The sequence below is a fragment of the Pseudonaja textilis genome, chromosome 1 (assembly GCF_049901715.1).
Source record: "Pseudonaja textilis isolate UNSWEBS1 chromosome 1, rPseTex1.2, whole genome shotgun sequence".
Classification (NCBI taxonomy): domain Eukaryota; kingdom Metazoa; phylum Chordata; class Lepidosauria; order Squamata; family Elapidae; genus Pseudonaja; species Pseudonaja textilis.
Genome location: NC_141990.1, coordinates 296,062,259 through 296,083,630, shown reverse-complemented (window position 1 = coordinate 296,083,630; position 21,372 = coordinate 296,062,259). Strand labels below are relative to the sequence as shown.

The 21,372-nt window shown below is 40.1% G+C and overlaps 1 long non-coding RNA gene across 3 annotated transcripts in view; it reads left to right on the top strand.

Annotated features, from left to right (window-relative positions):
* Nucleotides 1–18,844, top strand: part of LOC148128261 (uncharacterized) — a 265,315-nt gene extending 246,471 nt beyond the window's left edge. For all 3 annotated transcript variants that reach the window (XR_015741540.1, XR_015741538.1, XR_015741537.1), the window contains one exon: nt 18,641–18,844. This is a non-coding gene — a long non-coding RNA (uncharacterized LOC148128261). The remainder of the gene's footprint in view (nt 1–18,640) is intronic.
* Nucleotides 18,845–21,372: the final 2,528 nt, after the last annotated feature.

Below are 21,372 nucleotides of genomic sequence, written 5' to 3'. Positions count from 1 at the left end.
AATAGTTGTTGCATTAGGATGTGAAGATCCAGGTCTGTCCACTATTTTTCCATTCAATCTATTTTATCAAATTGTTCTGCAAATTAAATTATAGAAGGAAGTATGGTGATTAACCCTTTGAGCTCTGATTTAAGCTAGTAATTAATATTCTGTTGTTAGTCCCTAGTTGACCTTGGCTGATCTCTGAAACTAAATAGAATCAACTCTGGTAAGAAAATGTATGGAATGGGATCTTAGCTAAGTAATAGAAGTCTTGCTTTGAATGTCTCACTCTAGTTCAAAGGATCAGATGATGAGAAATATGGAAAAAGTCTTGGAGAATGGCCATTAATTACAGGGACATTATGATACAATGGCATTCTAACACAATACAAAATGGTGGCCTTTTCAGTAATCTTATGAAGTTCTGGATCCTCTGACTCAATTGCCACTGAAGTTTTCTGGCCAGCCTTTTATAAGAGTAATGCTTGGAAAGCATTTTCTTTCAGTTGAATCAAGTCTAACACCGGTAAAGGTAAAAACAACACATTAAAATAAAAAAGTCATGATTTCCTCTCTCATTCACCCATTTTCATCCTCAACTGTTTATTTTTTGTGCATACCTATCTCTTTGAGATCCTCAAACACCAAAGATAGACCTGGGTTTCCGTAAGTTGTCCATCTTTAAAATATAAAGAATATATATATTTTTAAATGAGCTAAATTATATGCATCTATTTGAAATTAGGAAATTTGGGCAGATTTGGACCAAAATTATATCAATAAATGCATTTAAGTGTCTCCTTGATAACAAAAATGACATGTGACTTCCATACATGTTTCCTGTTCTTCTATTGCTCACATAAAGACTTAGATTTGCGCTTTAATTTATTCTCCTCTATAATAATGAATGGCATACCTCAAATAGTAGTATGTTAAAAGGGGAAGCTTTTGTTTGTTTTTATGTTAAACTTGAAGATGGGAAGGTGGAGAAAGAAAGTGGTTTATTGTATTATGTTGTTTTTAACTAATTTGTCTCTACTTTGATGATTTGCTGTGTAGCTGACACAGTGCATCTCTTCCTGTATTTGTTTCAAGTCATGCTGTTGATCAGAGTGATAAGAGAAAACACCTCATGCCAGGGCAGCAACAAGCCATTTCCTGTTTGAGAGAAAATATGACAAATTTCTGTCTGTTTGTAAGAGAGGTACAGTGTGGCTACTACTTGCAAACTTAGCAAAATGCTTTGTGGTGAGATTATCCTTTGATAGTAGACGTTGGTGCTGCTAGCTAAAGCAAAAATAAAATGTTTCAATTCTAAACTGTATCAGCATTTAAAATCATCACCTTCTCTACAAGCATAACCTAAATTATGACATTGCCTATCTGAGCATAGAGCCTCATTTGTAAGCCATTTCAAAGAGATTTTGTGTGTGTAAATGTGTGTGTTTTAAAGTTGAGCTTATTTTGGAGATTTGGGGAACATCTGTTTGTTTTAAATAAATAAGGATAGTAATTCTAGCCTGATCCAAACCTTTCTTCTAGATTTCCACCAGTCAGATTTCAAGGTTGGGAAATCAGCCACATTTTGAAATCGGTTCACCAGCACGTGAACACATGCAGATAAAATGACAGTGTGCTGCTTCTTCCTCAGTTAATACAATCGATCATTTTATACTTATACAGTATCTTTCTACCACAACATGCAGCTAAAGGTACATGATAATAATAAAAATTACATAAAAATCAAATAAGAAATACAATTGAGTAAAAACATTAAAAGTAATCAGGATCACTACATCTGTGTCTTGATCTCTGAGACCTGAACTTATTATACTGTGTTGAGGTAGGTCTTTGTTCTCTCACTAAAGGACATGGAAACAGCTGTTCTTAGTCCTTGATGAATGGTACAGCTATAGTCATATTGAATAATAACCAACAGCGTTTTAACATGAATATTGTATGGGGAGGACACAAAGTGACTGTCTTTTTCTAGCAAATAAAGTGTACTTATAAAAGGATAACTAATAGTTTGGTGTCTATATATTACTACTGGTGGCAAAATCATTGTGCCAGTAACTCAAAGAAACTTAATACCTTGCAGGAATCAAATCTATCCATATGGTCTGGTTTGATACGGTTATCAAAAACAAAATGTGTACCAAAAATTGCCTCTTTTTGTGAGGTTCTTGCATGGCGAGATGGCAGCCTTCTCCTTCACAACCCCCATTTAATATTCTGTAAATATGAAATACGTCCAATCCTCCATATTGCTGCAATGCCATGCACAGTTAAAACAGTTTGGTTTCAACATGCTTTATGTCCCCTCTGACTAATTGTGGCTGACAATGTTGGATTTGTTTTAGGATCTTACCTTTGCTTTCTGTGGTTATTTTTTTTAATCTTTGATTATTCTGATTTAGCTATTTATTATGTTATGCTTCTTTTTACTTGATTCTGTATGCTGTCCAGAGATCTCTGGGATTGGGGTAAGTTAGAAGTATTACATGACAGTAAGCAATGCAGTTTTCAAATATGTTTAGTAAAAAAAAGTACATCAGCTGTGTCTTCTATGAATTTAGCATCACAGCGATATATTGACCTGATAGCATTGTTCCAATATTGGAGGGTTCCTACAAAGACGAGGGGCTCAAACTGTTCTCCAAAGCATCAAAAGGCAAGACAAGAAACAATGGTTGGAAGCTAATGAAGGAGAGAAGCAATCTAGAACTAAGGAGAAATGAGTGAGAGCAATCAATCAATGGAACAATTTGCCTGCAGTCGTAGTGGTTGCTCTATCACTGGAGGCTTTCAAAAAGAGACTAGACAATCATTTATCTGAAATGGTATAGAGTCTCCTGTTTGAGCAGGGGGTTGAACCAGGTTCTAGAAGACCTCCAAGGACCCTTTCAACTTTGTCTTTCTATGTTTTACAACCAATGATAAAGTAGACTCCAGTGAATGGTCTAGCTCAGGGCTGTCAAACTTGATTTCATTGAAGTCCATATCAGGGTCGTGTTTGACTTCAGGAGGCTGAGTGGGTGTTGCCAAGGTGGGCATGGCCAGCTCAACATCACTCGTATCAAGGGCACCTTTGTTGGTCCAAGCGCTCTGCCAGTGAAAACGGGCTCCTGAGCTCTGTTTTTGGCTGCAATGGCCTCCTGCAACATTGTTTTCACTGCTGTTTTTGCTAGCAGAGGCACTGCAGGCCAGTTCTTCACTGTTTCCAGGGCAGCCCTGTGAGCCAGATCTAAGCATCCCAAGGGCCAGTTCTGGCCCATAGGCCTTGAGTTTGACACTTCTGGTCTAGCTACTTTTCTCTCAATGAATGAACCAATGGGTCAGAATGTTGTCTAGATTCATTTATAGCAATCGCTTTATAGTGCTTTACAGCCCTCTTCTAAGCAGTTTACAGAGTCAGCATATTGCCCCCAACAATCTGGGTCCTCATTTTACCCACCTTGGAAGGATGGAAGGCTGAGTCAACCTTGAGCCTGGTGGGATTTGAACTGCCGAACTTTAGGCAGCTGGATGCAGAAGTAGCTTGCAGTACTGCACTCTAACCACTGTGCCACAGAGGCTCTATGTTTATCTATGGAACACCTCCTTCTAAGTTGGAAGGGAAACTCAAACGATGTTTAAGTTCAGAGTTTTATCTTTTATACATAAATATCTGTTCTTTTATCCCATAAGAGAAAAGGGAGCTTGGTTAGCTTAGCAACCCTAACAGATGAGCTGTTTTCAATAAGCTTAATCTAGAGCTAGAGAGAAATGGACATCGGAGAAGTTAACATTTGCCAAATAAGACAGAAGGTTATGGAAATACCAAAGCTGTTTTTAAGGGGGGAAAGTATTAGTGCAAATAACTTAAGTGTTTATGTTTACCTATTCTGGAGCAAAGAAACACATCTTTATTTTCTGATTGGTCACAGATAATTGGAAAAATACTCTGCAAATTATATTGTGCTAAATAACATTTTCCACACTTGAGTTTTCCCAACTTTCCATTTTATAAATATAAAGCAGCAAGTTATTCAGTTTTGGAAGACAGTGGAGAACATGCTATTATCTAATAAATCAACACAGGCAGTTAGAAAAGAGACTTCTGCCATGTGTGAAAGTGAGAAGGTAAAAGCTCAATGATCTTTGTGATGAGGAAAGGACATGACAAGTATGCAGATATGTCCATATTTTATATTGAACAGTAGGAGTATTGCTGTGCATAATTTATTATTACAGCAAACCTTATACATTCTGATCCTGTTTCTAGTCAAAATATACATTTCTTTAAAATTGGGAGGGAGGAATGAATGGCCTTTGTTTGTTAAAGACTACAATTCTCATTATCCCTAACCATTGACTAAATTGGACAGGAATGATGGGAACTGAAGTTCATCTGGAGGGTTACCTGTTGCTTACATCTCCTTTAATAATTAATAATTATATCTTTTTTTTTTCAAAATCAGCACAAATGAGAGTCCACCTAAACAGCAAATCTTGAAAAAAGCATTTAACTCTGCATTGTGTAATTCAGTTGTCTCTGATCTTTTTTATAACACTAAGAAACCATTGTTATTCTAACATTAAACAAATACAAATTGGATATGTTTTAACCCAAGTGATTTTTTCAAAAAGTAACACAGCTTGACCATAAAGGTTAGTTGCAATCACATACTCTGTACACCTTGTGTCTCAGGATTATATTTAGCATTTTAATGAATGTCAATACAATCACAAACTGTTCTTTTTTTAAATTTAAAACTAAGCATATAAGATTCCAGTTTGATTTGTCAAACCTTTCCCATCTCTTTAATTTTTATAACAATGTGTTCTGTTTATTTCAATGGGGGTTTGCCTTATCTGTATCTATATCATTGTATCCAGCTAAAGGTAGACCTCAACTCATGACTATAATTGTATCTGGAACCACAATCATAAGTCAAACTGATCATTAAGTGGGTCACCATGTGACAGTGCCCAATTTTACAACTTTTTTGTGGTGGTTGTTAAGCATACACCACAGTCATTTAATGAAGCCATGGTCATTAAGCAAACCCAGTGTATCCAATGGGACTTTTTTGCCAGAAAGCAGAAGTAGATGTTGATTTCTGGCAAAAAAAAAAAAAGTCATGAATTGTGATCATGTGACTATGGGATGCAGCAAATAAATGTAGGCCAGTTGCCACGTACCCAAAATCAATCATGGGACCACAGGGGGGGGATATCTACATCACTGCTGATGTGATGGTATCCATCTGGATGAGAAAAAGAAATAGTTAAAGCTTTGTGCATAATATACAGAACTTACTTTTGAGAAAGATGAATAATGTCTATTGAAAGTATGCTTTACTTTGGTTCTTAGTAGAGGGATTGAAAACAGCAATATGACAGCATATGTTATCAAATGTACATATGCATTGATTTCATATGAGCGCAATACTGCATATTTTGTATGTGTGTCATGTTAGCAACCACATATGCATATGATTTCCTGTGTAGGGAAAAAAAGAACATTCAATATTATGAATAAAATACTTCTCAACTTTCTCAGAAATGAAAATCTTCCATCCATTTTTAAAAACAATACGCAAAGCCTCCATCTCTATATTGGATTCTGTATCCTGCTGTGAGCCATATGGTTGGGCATTGCAAGGTTAGTCCTGATTATAAAGCAATGCTTTTTAAAGTCTGCAAGTATAAATCTTTGCCACCTATAAACTGTACATTCAGATCAGGGTCCATGATGCCCTACCTTTTTCTGGCTCCGTTTCTGGCAGATAAAAATTAGAATTTCTGGACTAATTTTAAATAGTATTTTCCTTTGGCACTAAGAGAATAACTATGTATTTCCTTACTTCATGCATGCTCCTAATTAGCATTTACCAAAGGGATATCAATGAGAATATGAGGCCCAATCTTTGAGTTATTGTGGAAACATCAGTATTTAATCAATTCTACAGATATACCCAATAATGCTTTATAAAGTTGCATCTAAAGAGACAATCATACAGTAGTCTGTATTCTTTGTAACTTGAAAATTGGTAGCAGGGGTGTTCAGGAAGGTCAAAAGAGTCATATTAAGAACTGTGTGTCTATGACCAAAGCCCTGTACCCTTTTTATGTCTGTTGCATGTAAATAGGAGGAAGTCCTTCAAGCCAAAAGTCCAGAAGTTTTCTTGCAAAATCAGAAATTATTTTTGCATAGAAAAGAATGAGAAAAGGCAAACAATAACTCAGAAACATAGACTGCATTAAGGGAGAGACAGAGGGAGAGGGGAGGGAGGGGGGAGGGAGGGAGAGGGAGAGAGAGAGTGGGGGCAACCTTCTCCTTTCTCCAGAATCCATTATAGGGACATGAAAGAAAACAGGACATAGGCAATTCTTTAATATAAAATGTTTCTTCTTCCTGAAAAGCAGGTGTATGTTTGCACTGAATCAGACATCACATTTTAATATTTTACCTTCCTATTACACAGTATTTCTTCCATCTTGCACCACTATCTATCTATCTATCTTTCTTTCTTTCTTTCTTTCTTTCTTTCTTTCTTTCTTTCTTTCTTTCTTTCTTTCTTTCTTTCTTTCTTTCTTTCTTTCTTTCTTTCTTTCTTTCTTTCTTTCTTTCTTTCTTTCTTTCTGACTAGAAAATAACTGTCCCAATGGGGGGGAAAGGCAAGTATGTGAGTGTGGATACATGCACAGGCTGCTCTTAAGCTCTGCATCTTCATTGTGGTATGCATTTCTTCTTTGCCTCAGAGTTAATCAGAAGGATTCCTGTGTGACTGAGCCAAGGCCGGAAGCCAACTGAGCGCTTGTGCAGAATTTTGTGTGGTGGGGGGGAGGGGGGGAGGAGAGGAAGAAACCCAAACCCAGGTGTTATGCAATTTCTGTCACACGGCTCTGTTCAGTTTTAGGGCGGTTTTGGTGGTTTTACACAATAAGGACAAAAGTCCATTGTGGAAGGACAAGCTACCCATGACCCATTTCCATTTTTTAAACCTCCTCACCTTTCTGAATAAGAGGCGATACTTTTTATTTTACAGTTAGATCAGTGTGTGCAAAATGTATGCCTAGATTACTTTGATCTCATTTGTACTGAAAGAGTGTTTTATTTGGTCAACTCAGTGTTAATGCCTTTCTATGCCATTCCTCAAGCAAAGCTGTTTGTTGCTGCAGGATAATGCAGAATGCCTAGAAACAGGGGTATAAAATAACATATTACAAACACATACAGTAATGACCCCCCCCCCCCCCAATAAAAGTATATAGCAGGATTTGGATGTGTTTTCTTCTCTTTTCCCATCTGTTCTCAATTACAGAGTGTGTCTCTCTCCAGTTTAAGGGAAGAGGTATGCCCTGAAAACCATTTCAGGACAATATGTGACATCTGTATGTGACAGATGGTCTTTTTCAGGTTTCTTCATTGTGAGCATTATTTTCTAGGACCTTTGTCTGAACTGCCCAGGATCTTTTACTTAAGCTTTTTTTTTAAAGAATAAAAATATAGGGGGGAATCCTCCTTCTGCAAATGATATCAGCAAAATGATATCACTGAAACTGAAGACGTTCTTCTCTAACACCCAAATGTGCAAAGGAGTTTCAATTATTGATACCACATCCTTTGGTCCTCACTGGTAAGAGAGGGTGGGAAAAAGGCTGCAGTATGTCTTAATAGCAATAGCACTTAGACTTATATACCACCTCACAGTACCATACAGCCCTCTCTAAGCAGTTTACAGAGTCAGCATATTGCCCTCAACAATCTGGGTCCTCATTTTACCCACCTCGGAAGAATGGAAGGCTGAGTCAACCTTGGGCTGGTGAGAATTGAACTGCCAAACTGCAGTCAGCAGAAATAGGTTGCAGGACTGCACTCTAACCACAGCTTACAGAAGAGCAAAATCAGAAGAAAACTGTTAGATCTGGGAGGATGGTTCAAGAACGGAGGCAAGACTCAGATAACAACAACAGCTCTTTATTAGTGACATCAGATCTGAGCAAAATATCCCAGCTGCAGCAGCCCCTTATATAGGGCTGGCTGCAGCTAGGCAGCCAATGAAGGCGATTTGAGTTTGCCGCTCTTGGCTGGGCCAATCGCGGCAGCCCGTTTACTAGTCAATCGGATCAGTCTGCGGTGACCAATCACGATCTGCTATTCGCGGACCAATCAGAGTTGCAGGCTTTCGAGCCTGCTAGTCCGGAACACCTTTCCCCTCTCGGTTCCATTTAAGGGGTGGAGTTATATAGTCTCACAGGTAGGCAGGTCTTCGTACCTGTCTACCTGACTTACGTAATTCCAGTTGTCCATGTTCAAATTCGGGTTCAGATGGACTGCTTACTGGATCTAGCTGGAGCGGTGAACCGGTGCCATAGTTGGGACTCTCTCCTGATGCCCTCGGGGTGATTGAGTCCTCAGCTTCGTTGCTACCACTATGGTTTTCCGGGCTTGCTGAACCTGCTTGGCTGCTGCTTCTTGGTGAGGTGTTCGTCTGCCCAGGTTCAACTACGGTTGGTGAGTATTGCAAGCAGTGGTGTGGTGATCTCGGGGTTAGTTCTGAAGGAACAGGTGTTGGTTCTATTTCCGGGCTCGCGGCTTCCCCTCCCCACCCTGGTGTCGATGCTAGGGTCAGGGATGGAAGTTGTGGTCAGTCTGGAGTGTAGCTGGTCAATGTGGCGTTTCCACGCTCTGCCATCAGTAGTCAGTAGACGGTAGGAGTGGGGACCTGTGACTTGAGTTATTTGAGCAGGAATCCAGAGGGGATCCCCTGAAATTTTTTTTGCAAATACACGGTCTCCTACCTTAAAGGTGCGATGCTTGCTGCTGGAACCCAGGGGCTTTTCCGGGGTGTAGGAAGGGTGCAAGCGGTCTAGAGGCGATCTGAGTTTCCTGGCCATCAGGAGTTCAGCTGGGCTCTTGTTAGTTGTGCTGTTAGGTGTGATGTGCTGGAGAAGCAGCATTCTAGTGACTTTATCGTGGATGTTACCTTGTTCCATTTTCAGTAGGGTTTTCTTTGTGAACTGAACCATTCGTTCAGCCCTACCATTTGCTGCTGGTTGAGCCGGTGATGTGAGTGCATGTTGGATGCCCCGTTCAGCTAGGTATTGTTCAAAGGCTAAGGCAGTAAATTGGGGCCCATTGTCGGAAACCAGGACATCAGGTAGGCTGTGTGTGGCAAAGAGTCTGTTTAATTTCTTGATGACTGCCTCTGTAGTGGTTGTTTTCATTTTATTGACCTTGAGCCAGTTAGAATACGCATCTACAGTTATTAGGAAAGTGTGTCCCTTAGTAGGTCCCACAAAGTCAATATCAATGCGCGACCAGGGACCTCTGGGTGTTTCCCATTCTGCTGGTGGAGCATTTGGTGGGGCTGAGTGGTTTTCCTGGCATCTGTTACAGGAGGCAACCCAGGTTTCAATTTGTTTGTCCATACCTGGCCACCAGGCGTAGCTTCTTGCCAGCGTTTTCATACGCACGATACCCGGGTGTCCATCGTGTAGCATTTGAAGGACTTTTTTTTGTAGTTTAGTTGGTATGATGACTCGGTCTCCCCATAATATGCACCCTCTTTGTGAGAAAAGTTCTGTCTGTCTATTTTTGAATGGTTTAAAGGTTTCCTTGGGCTCGTATTCTGGCCATCCCTTCTCCACCCAGCCAAGAACTTGTGCCAAACATGAGTCTCTTTTGGTTTCGAAGGCGATGTCCTGGGCCATTAGTGGAGGTGAGGGAATTGTGTTGATTAGTAGTATTGGGAGCGTGGGAGCTGGGTCTTCCTGTGGTTCGGGTAGTGGAGAGCGGCTCAAGGCATCAGCGTGAGGAATAGATTTTCCAGGGTGATATCTTAGTTGATAGTCGTAGGCAGCTAGGAATTCCGACCATCGGGTCATTCTGGGGGAAAGAATGTGTGGGGTAGGTTTGTCGCCCGCCAGAATGCCAAGTAATGGCTTATGATCTGTGATAATGGAAAATGATTTCCCATATACATATTCATGAAACCTTTTAATCACAGAGACAATAGCAAGGGCTTCCTTATCTAGGTGGCTATAGTTTCTTTCTGTTTTTGACAAAGTTCTTGAAAAAAATGCAATTGGTGCTTCTGAGCCGTTAGGTAGGATGTGGCTCAGAATGGCCCCCACTCCAAACGGTGAGGCATCACAGGTAACAGTCAATGGGAGTGTCTCGTTATATTGTATTAGCACTGCATCAGAGGTGAGAAGGTCCTTTACTTGCTGGAAGGCATGTTCTTCCCGTCGTCCCCAAATCCAGGAGGCCCTTTTATCGAGTAGTCTATGAAGGGGTTCAGCAACAGTCGCCTTCTGGGGTAGGAAAATGTTATAAAAGTTAATGAGTCCCAGGAAGGCTTGAAGGTCAGTTTTGTTTTTGGGTCTTGGGGCATTTTTGATAGCTGCCAATTTCTTTTCTGTAGGGTGGATTTCTTGTTTGTCGAGAAGGTAGCCAAGAAACTCCACCCTTTCTGTGCATAACTGGCATTTTTCTTCTTAACCTTGAGGCCAGCATCCTTGAACCTTTGTAGGACTGTTCTGAGGCATTTCTCTAATTGACTTTTTGTTGGGGCTGCTATCAGTACGTCATTAAAATAGGGCACAACCCCTTTTATGCCTTGCAATAGTCTCTCCATCAGGCTTTGAAAAATGCCTGGTGCTACGCTTACTCCAAACTGGAGCCTGTTACATTTGAATGCACCATGATGTGTAACTATAGTTTGGGCTTCTGCAGTTTCGGTATCAACTGGCAGCTGTTGATACGCTTGGGCCAGATCTAGTTTTGCGAATATTCTGCCACCCCCAAGTGAATGTAGGAGATGCTGAATGACTGGTACCAGATAGGCGCTCTGTTGCAGTGCGTGATTGAGGGTGGCCTTGTAGTCACCACAGATTCTCAAGGACCTGTCAGGCTTTATGGGGGTGACAATTGGTGTCTCCCACCGGGCGTGGTCAATGGGCTCTAACACACCCTGTGCAATTAATTTGTCCAGTTGCTCATCAATTTTGGGTTTGAGAGCAAAAGGAACTCGGCGTGGCTTTAGGCGAATGGGCGCAATGTCAGGGCGAAGATTAAATGAAATAGGGGACCCTTTGTACTTGCCTAACTTTTCGCTGAAAACTTCTCGGAAGTCATGGACGAGGGCTGCTTCCCAGTCATTGTCTTCAGTATGATGGATGCCAGCCATTACGATTCCTAATGGCGCAAACCACTTGAGGCCCAGTAGACTTGGCCGGTCTCTGTCTACTATGGTGAGTGGTAGTATTGCATTATGTCCTTTGAAAGAGACCTGGAAATGGCGAGTACCTGCGACTGGAATCCGGTTGCCTTGATAATCTTTCAGTATGAGTCTCTGACTGCTGAGGTCTTGGCGTCGGATGTTGGGAATCAGTTGCTTGAGGGTTTTCCAGGATACCATGGATAATGAGGACCCAGAGTCTACTTCCATGATGCAAGGTTTATTTTCGATGGTGACTTCCACACGAATTTTCTTTGCATCTAGCGATGAAGCATGGCCGATGGTGATGGTTTGATGAGCCTCTTCTTGTCTGGCCATGCCATTAAACCTTCAGGGTCTGTTGTACTGGTTCCATTGGTTGCTAGGGCGGTCCCTCTGTGTGGTGGGGTTGCCATCGGTTCTTTTCAGGCTGCTCCCTCTCCGTCTGGGGCTGGAACTTCTTTTGTTTCTGCATACTTTAGCAATATGCCCACGTTTTTTGCAAAAATGACAAATGGCATCTAAGAATCTGCACTCGGATCGAGGATGGTTTCCACCACATCCGGCGCATTGGTAGTTGGATTTATGACCCCGCTGGTCCCGTTGCTCACGTTCTGATTGGAGTCTGTGGACTTCTTCCTCCTCTCTGTCTGAGGATGACTCGATATCTTCATGATGGGTGGCTGATGTGTACTTGTCTGAAGGTTTCCCAGCATCGTTGGTGGGTTGGCGGTTGGTCCCGCTGGTTCGGCACATTCGTGCTGCTGATTTATGAGTGGCTTCAGCTGCGGTGGCATCTGCTATGGAATCTGCTAGTGAGATGTCTCCCTTGGCCATGATCTTGCTCTGGACAGTTGGATCTCTAAGGCCAAGGACAATTCGGTCTCTCATGGCTTCTTCGAGATTGGCAAAGCCACATAAACCACCCAGGTTTCTCAGGTCTGCCACGAAATCCCCGACGCTCTCACCTTCACGCTGGTCCCTCTGATAGAACTCGTGTCTGTGGATGAGGGTTGGTACTGCTGGGGCATAGTGGTTGCGCAGGATGGGAGCAAGGGTGTCCCAATCCATTGTTTTAACTTCAGCTGGTTTCACTAGTGCTTTAGCCATTTTAAAAACAGCTGGTCCGCAATGTGTTAGAAAAACGGCTCGTTTCTTGCTGGGCGTGGCATCCTTGAGGTTGTTGGACTCTAGGAACATTTGAAACCTGTCCATATATGAGTCCCAGTCCTCGCTAGCTGGATCAAATGGGGCGGGTGGTATAGCGCTGCTGACCATGTTGCCGTTGTTGCGCTCTGTCAGCCACGTGCTCCTTCAGCTAGCTCGAGTTCAATAGACTTTGTTGCCTCCGCATCCCATCCTCATCACCAGTGTTAGATCTGGGAGGATGGTTCAAGAATGGAGGCAAGACTCAGATAACAACAACAGCTCTTTATTAGTGACTTCAGATCTCAGCAAAATATCCCAGCCGCAGCAGCCCCTTATATAGGGCTGGCTGCGGCTAGGCAGCCAATGAAGGTGATTTGAGTTTGCTGCTCTTGGCTGGGCCAATCGCGACAGCCCATTTACTAGCCAATCGGATCAGTCTGCAGTGACCAATCACGATCTGCTATTCGCGGACCAATCAGAGTTGCAGGCTTTCGAGCCTGCTAGTCCGGAACAAAAACTGTTCTTGATCAGGATTGTAGACAGCCGTGATTATGGACTTCTCGCTCTTCTCCCTTCTGCATCTTCACATATGGAGCATTCTTCAGGCTGTAAATTAGTATGATTGGTCTTATTGGATTGCCAAGGTTTCTTTCTGAAAATCTCGAGGTTTCCTGAAACACCTCTGCCTTGTTTTTTTCTCAATGGTCCATTTTTGACTACAATTCTGCTTGCAGTCAAGCTGAGCTTGCCACAAGTTTATTTCATCCATTTCCCTCTGGGTACAAAGGTTATGCACATCATCACAGTGATCCTTGAATGGCCTTCCTTTCATATTATTCTTAGTCATTTATTATAGATGCATAGAGAGGAGCATGAATCCAAAGAATGTTTGGCAGCTAAGAGAGATCTTTGATGAGCCTATGTTTGAAGCAGTAACATTCAGCTTAAAATTATGAATTGATATGAAATAGTGAAGTGTTATGATTAGACGAGCCCATGGAGGCCTAAGGGCAAAGCCACACTCGGCCACTAGGTTACTTTGGATTAATCACTGCCTTTGAGTTCAGTCTCATTAACTATTGCAAAGGTGATATGTGTAGGCCTCATGTGTGCCTTGGAAGCAAGAAAAGATATACATTTAACAAATAAATGCACCCATTACATTTCATTAACTCACATACATGAAATCTTTAACTTTGAGATAATAACCACAACAATCACTTTTGCCTAAACATAATGTTTTTCTGAAGTCAAGCTTGACTTCTGGTGGCTTCCTGCAATTTTCTGGGCCACAGGATGATTGTCTCATTAGTATGCTTTACCATTGCCTTCTAGTGGAAGGTTGAACTTGACAATATTCTTTATAGCCATGGAATTCTGGGTGCAAAACCCATCCACATATTGACAAATTCTGCTTTCAAGCCTCAGCAAAGTTGGTGAATGCTTGTTGAGGATACAGAAATTAACTCTTTAAAATAGGAATCCTATTTAGGCATTTCAAATTGGGAGAAATTTTACTACTGTTTGGTGGCATAGTGGTTAGAAAGCAGTATTTAAGGCTAACTCTGCAGGAGTTCGATCCTGATCAGCTCAAGGTTGACTCAGTCTTCCATCTTTCCAAGGTTGGCAAAATGAAGACATAGATTGTTTAGGGCAATATGAGGACAATGTAAACCATTCAGAGCAGTGGTCGTCAACCAGTGGGCTGGGGACCATTGGTGGTCCGTGAGAAAATTTTAGTGGTCTGCAGAGAAATTTCACCTCCAAAGCATCCCCCAAAGCAATTAATCCAGGCTTCGCGGGAACACAAGGCTTGCATTGCTTGCATTGTGAATAACACAAGGTAATGAGGGGAGGGGGGAAAGGGCAGAGAGGGGCACTTTCTCCTCTCGCCCCACACACCTGACCTGGCCACTGGGCTGCTTCTTTCTGCTTCTTTCTTCTGCTTTTGGCTTCATGCAAGGAAAGCAGCAGAAGTTTTTCTTTCTCTCCCCCAAACTCTAGCAGAAATGAGTCTTTGGGACCCTGCAAGGCATCCTGCCCCAAGGGGGCACCATTCTGATGGAGTTTGGGGGACAGAAAGACTTGTGCTGCTTCTGCTGCTTTCCTTGCATGAAGCCAAAACACTCTCTGTCTCCCTCTCCCTCTCCCTCTCCCTCTCCCTCTCTCCCTCCCTCCCTCCCTTCCCCCCCTCTCTCTGAGAATGGAGCTGGAGACTATATGCTACAATCCCAAATAAAGAATGATCAGTGGGTTGGAAAACAGGGTGGGGAATTTTCCTGCAGACTTTTTTGGGGGTTTGGGGGTTTACCTGTTTTTATGTTCATATATTAATGCAAGGGTCAATAGAGCTCTGAAAAAGACAAAAGGTGAAATAAATACAAGTTAGTTCCATGAACAACAATGCTGATTGTGCTTCACCCTTTCTTGAAATCTCTGAGTTACTGAAAAAAATATAATTAAATTTTTTAGGATATGACAAGAATCCAAAAAATGCAAATACATAGGGACAACACCAGAAAAAATATAGGATTGATTTTTAAGCCATTGAATCAAATTCAGTCTCCATCGGGTGGAAGAAGTTAAAAAATCAAGGTGAAGGCCATGATTACATTACTGAAGTTTCACCCCCCTTTTTTTTAACATGGATCACCCTGTTGTTTAATGTCATGACCATCCTGAGTACACCAAATTAAACATCCATATTAAAATATTCAGTAACAAATTGCTGCCTTGCCTCTGTCTGATCACATTGCCTGATAGTTTATTTATTTTATTTATTTATTTGATTTGTCAATCGCTTATAAGATAATAGATATAAGTATAGGTACGAATAAATGGGGACAATAGGACAGGGATGAGCTAGTATCTGGAAATATTCCAGATCCAGGTTCAGTTCAAAAACTTGAGGAATGAACACATTCATAATGTTTCAATGTTTTTTTGTTTATCCAAAAAATAAGAATGTTATTAGAATCCCCACTAGAATTTGTTCATATTGAAATGTAGCATATTTTTCCCTTAAAGCACACATATGCTCACAAAATATACAGTATATGCATATAGTTCTTGACAAATTTTATCTATCAAAGGCAGACAGCATATAATGCAAAATCTAGAATGATTTGTTGGTTATGATTTATGAAAGTATAAGTCAAGACTTTCACCATGGCCTTCAGAGTGCACTTCAAACAAGCCCCATGCTTGACAAAATGAGGGGGGAGGAAGATTTTAGATGAATTCATCTTTTTTTCCCCCAGACAGAAAGACAAGTTGTATTATTTACACCTTGACACAAACATACCACATTTAAACTGGGATGGGGAGGGAAGTGGATAAGATGACAAAAGGGTTTTAGATCTCGTCCACTCCCAGAGGGGATCTGTGCACCTGTTTCTTACCACTAAAAGGACGTTAGGCTTTCTGAAATGTGACCAAGTTATAGATAGAAGAACTGTCAAGATAAAATGTGAGATAATTTACATGGCAAGGTCAAAATTTAATCATTTGTGTCATTGCTTTAATATGTAATTACTTTTCACAGATACTTAACCAAACGTGTTAAAATCAGGGCAATATCTTTTTCAGAAGCTGATTATGTTTTGTTTTGGAGGGTTTTTTTGCCACAAGAAGCTTGTTTGTGTTAGCTTTTATAGACCATCCAGACAAGTTGGGTGGAGGGAAGAGGTGATAAACTGTGGTTTTCTCTCTTTGCTTTGAATGTGGCTAGATTCTCAAAGGTGCAACAGACAGCAGTAATTACAATTTAGGTTGCTCCCTCTTTTGGAAAAACCACACAAGAGGGCCCAGAGGGGATAAAGAGACCACAAGGCCCCTCTTGCCAAGTTTTCAACAGTCCATTTCATAGAAAGCATGAATTTATGACCGTGGGAAATAGCAAACAGATACGACCCCACCAGAATAATTGTCTTAAGAGATTCTGCCTTGCTTATCAAATGGTTCATAGGTTGATCTTTGGGTTCTATTTAGGTTATTAGATATCTTAAGCTTGACTTCATTTCTGAGTATGAGAAAATAATGAAGGTTCAATTTTCGGGTACCCCAGCTATATCACATTTATGAGATAGAGCATTATACAACTGAGCTCCATAAGGGAATGATTTTGACCAGGAAAATAATAATAATGGCAGGAAAGATTAACTCTCCTCCTGTGAGGAATATTCACTATTTGGTTTGTACAAATGCATGTAACTGGTCTTAATAAATGTGTCAAAGGCATATTTAAAGTTACACCTATATGGGACCTTGGTAAAAAATGCCCTCCTTGTAGCCAGAATCTATCATGGGTATATTTGTGTTTACATCTTGTAAAAAAGGTGTAGAGGGCATGCTGTGGAACATACTTGATGGGCCCATACTTGATGGGTCCTTCTCTGTTATGGTATCCAACTTATATCTATGTCAACAGGCCTGGGGATCCCAAGGGATTGGGGAGATCTTGTTACTGCATCTAACATAACCCACTCTTGTTCTTGTGCTTTCACTATTTAATGTTTTGCTGTTGTTGTTTTTAAATTAAATGCTATACAGCATTTAAAATCACTTTTTGATATGGGCAGCTGTACAAATTTGATAACTGATAATAAATAAATTAAATAAATTAAATGAATGAATAAAATATTATAGTTTCAGTCAAGGGAAAAAAGCAAAAACAAAGTATTCCAACTGATACATAATATCATAGTAAAAGAGCTAGCATGATACTTTCAATAACATATTGATTAGCTTATTTAATAATTTGTTAAATAATCAAGCTGCCTACATGAGATCCCCAGCTGGTCTTCCATCTAAGAATGCACCTGGCCTAGGCCAGCTTTGCCCAACATTTTGATTATACTATATTTCATATTCTTCCAAGCCATTCTTTGTTCCTTCCAACTTTGGCGAAGCATACCTCACCATTCTGATTCCTTCCACAATTACATCTGAAAAAAATATTTAGATATCCTAACAATGGGTGAGTTCCAAACTCTGACACTGACCCACCACATGGTTAGTATGATCTGTGATTCAACTTTAAATGTCATTTTAATTGTCACAATCATACATCAGAAACACCTTGTACCCTTTTGCAAGCCAAACAGTTTGATTTATATGTATAATTGAATAATTTCACTGAAGGAAATCAGAAACGACAGTTTATTGGGAGCCTATAATTGCAATGGACTTCTCTATCTTTTTGTTATTAAAATCTGGCATTTTTGGCCTCTTTTCTTGAGTAGAGAAAAGAGTGTAAACACAACTTTGCCAAACTGGGGAAACAATCTTCATAGATACAAGATGCTTGCGACATTGATCTGAAATTTCTACCTGTCTCTTTCCTTAATTTTTTTTCCCACCAGCACTTGGAATGGTTACATGCCTGGTGTGAGGAAGAAAGAAATGAGAACTAAACTAGAAGCCACCAGCACTGTTGTGATCTAATTAGCAAAAAACACGTCTAGCCAAGAGATGAACATTTGTTGAAAAGGAAAGCCAGTATTAACACAAGTTTGTAAAATAGGTCTTGCCAGAAAGTGCTTATAGGCAAGACACTAAGAGGTTTGAATATCATGCATGGAGCTTTAGAGTAATCCAGGATTCCAGCACAATGCACTTTTATTATGTGTTGTGTCAGTGGTTATTAGATTATTTCTACTGTACACGAGCTTTCAGAAGAGTTACTGCACAGGAGTAGAGAAGGATTTCATTGTTCTCTTCTTCCATCTTGTAAATATTTGTCTGTTCTTCAGCAGCTTTTGGAAAATACAAGGCACTATTTGCATACAGACAATATGTGTTGCTTTTAAGAATGAATGAGAATTTCAGTTCTTTAAAAAAAATTACCCTCAAACAACACATTTCTGCATAAATTCTTTTGAAAAGAACTTTTCTTTTTTAAAAAAGTGAATAGGAAACCCACACCCCACCCCAAATTGACCAATTTAGACATTCCTAATACTTCTTCAAGGAAATTCTCAGATTGACAGTACAAAATCAAAGGTCCGTGTATCTAACATGGCCCCAATGTTTAAATTATCTCCATTTCAAATAAGATTTCAGAATAGAGAATAATTTATAGTTTTGCAGTCTTTTTTTTCCCTACTGTGTACTTGTTCTTCACCCAACATTTTTGGGGAGGTCAATGTCTTTCAGAATAAGATCATTATTTTTAAAAAAATATTTTTAATTTTAATTATGAGAATACAACACAATTCATCCAACTTATCCTTATTATACATGTATATATTTTACTTCATCATTTATAATCTCCTTCTTTTCTTCTTTTTCTTCAGCGTTTGTCTCGCGCTCTGGCGAGGTCCGCTAATGTCCTTGAGTACTGCTTCCACACCTCTCTGTCTACCACGTACGTCGGGTCTGCCTTCGCGATCTCTAGATCGGCCTTGATCGTGTCCATCCATCGTTGCTTAGGTCTACCACGCGGTCTCGCTCCTCCGACAGTCACCTTCATTGCAGATTTGATGATGGATTCTTCCTTGGCGCGGCTCCTTATTTAATATAATAATTACTAATTAATCTAATCATATTTTGACCTTGTCTTTTACTATATAACCATTGATAAAATTTATTCCATGTTGTATAATATTTAGACTCTCCTTTGCCTTTTATTTCTAAAGTTAACCTATCTAATTTTTGATCAAACATAAGAAATAATAAGTCTATGCATTTCCATCAGAATAAAAAATACAGTACTGTCAGATTATGGGATTTAGGAATATGAGAAAGTGAAAATATGAGCATTAATTATTCTTATTTCAATTTCCAGCTATGAACAATAGATTTGCTATCAAACTTTGCTAGATCTAAATACATAAACACATTTAGAAATCAAGGGAAACAGTTGCAGAATTTTGGTAGAAATAATGCATTGCTTTTTATTTCTAGGTAATGCATCTTTTATTCATATACTAATTCAAATTGGAATTCTCAAATAGGTCAGCTAAAATTTGGTGAAGCTTCACACAAAGCTTTAACTCTTGATATTCAAAGAATACTTGAATAAAGAGTGTTAATCAAACTATGCCACAGAGATGCCTGAATTGATGTAGACATTATCTATGTGCTATGTGATACATTAATCAGATTTGTAATTCAGCTTTCCCTAGCTTGAAACTCTCTAAAGCAGTGATGGCTAACATTTTCAGCACTGAGTGCCCAAAGTGTGCATGCGCAAACCACCAAAATGCAATGTGCATGCAGCCCCCATGCATGTGCCCTTCCCCTGTGCATGTGCCCTGCCCCTGCGCATGCCCCCCATGCTTCCCACACATGCTTGCACCTTGCCCCCTGCATGCACGGCAGAGACCCAAAGACCAGCTGGCTGGGAGAGGCATGCATGCATGAGCAGAAGAGCTGAGCTGGGATCATGGCTCACATGCCCGCAGAGAAGGCTCTGCGTGCCAGCTCTGGCACGCATGCCATAGGTTTGCTATCATGTCTCTAAAGTGTTGAAAATAAATCTTCCTGAATTTCCAACCTTAGTGGGCCATTTCCGTGCTGCCCCATTAGGGAAAATATTTTAATTGGTACATGAAGCTTTCCTTGAAGGCTCTTTTCCATTCATTGTGGTGTCAAGGACCATGGTGTTCTTGTACTAGGGAGTAGCATACAGAATTGTATTTGTTATATTAGAGTATATAATATCGCCAATACCCAGGTACTTTAGAGATGCATAGGAGAAATCTATGAGAACACACAAGAGAGAATTCTGGGCATGCAGGACATGGATTAACTTTATTATGGAGACTTTTCTTTGAGAGAAAGCAGGCAAGATTCCCTCAAACAGTTAAAAAACAACAACTGGGGAAGCTGAGATAATCTTATTCCTAATGCTCTGATGAATGTGCCAGTCTCATTAGGTGGGAGACTGATGGTAGTTAGTGACACAGGCTGAAAGCATGCAGCTTCATTCATTTAAGTAAGAAAGAGTAGCCAAGTAAATGAATCTTGCAAAGGACAGGTAGGTTAGAAATGAAAGACACATATACAATATATGGGAAAGTGAACTCCCTTCCCCCATTTAGCAGACCCTGAGATGCAGATTGTCATCCAATTAAAGGCTGAAGGAAGGTTTGATTAATCTATCACAAGCAAAAGGGCTTGGCTTCAGTCACTAATCGGAGAGGTGTGAAAGCAGCATGTTGGTCTCTAGAGACCTCCTTGGCTCCTGCATTAGTGTGATCAGGTGCTCCTACATAGTCAGATACTGGGACAACTGTCTCTTTTGAATTATAGCTAATTGTAAGGAGGGACTTACAGTTCAGACAACTGAACCAGAGATGCTTTCATCTGAACTTGAGCTATAAAAGGACACTGATCGGACTCAAAGACAAACTTCTCTTTCTGATTCAAGATGCAAAATGAAGATAAAATGGGTGCTCTTGAAACTCTGTAATCTTTTAGATAAATTTAATTCAACTGAAGCAATTAACAGGTGCTTTATTGTTTATTAAAAATGGAAAAATGTTTGTTTTACTTTCTGGGAAAGAGGGTTAAGGAAATTTTAAGCAAATTTTAACCGTTTTGCTTAACATTCTGAAACATCTTTGAAATAAGAACCAAGGAACATAGGACAAGCCCTGCTGGATGAGATCAAAAGCCTGTATTTGCTTCTGGTCAAACACTTTCCTCTGTTCACATTCTCTATGCCATATTTTTATACATTTCAGTCATTTTACCTGTTACTTGATTTTTTTCCCCTAAGACAAGAAGAAAGAAAGAAGAAGAAAGACAATTCTTTCAAGTTCTTGTTCCAAAGATGTCTTCTCAAATACCCCAAATATTGGGAGATAAAGAGCAGCAGTTAGTAGTAAAATACTTTCTGAGGGGAAAAAGAAATACAAATCTTGTATCCTTCTGGTTTGTTTTTATGTCTACACTTCTTTCTGGAAACGAGGTCACAGAATTTGTAAGCAGAGCAATACATTCTTCTTCAAGTCCAGGTAAATCAAAATGGCTTCATTGGAGCATTAGCAGCCTTAAGATAAAAGATGTGAAATAGTCCTAG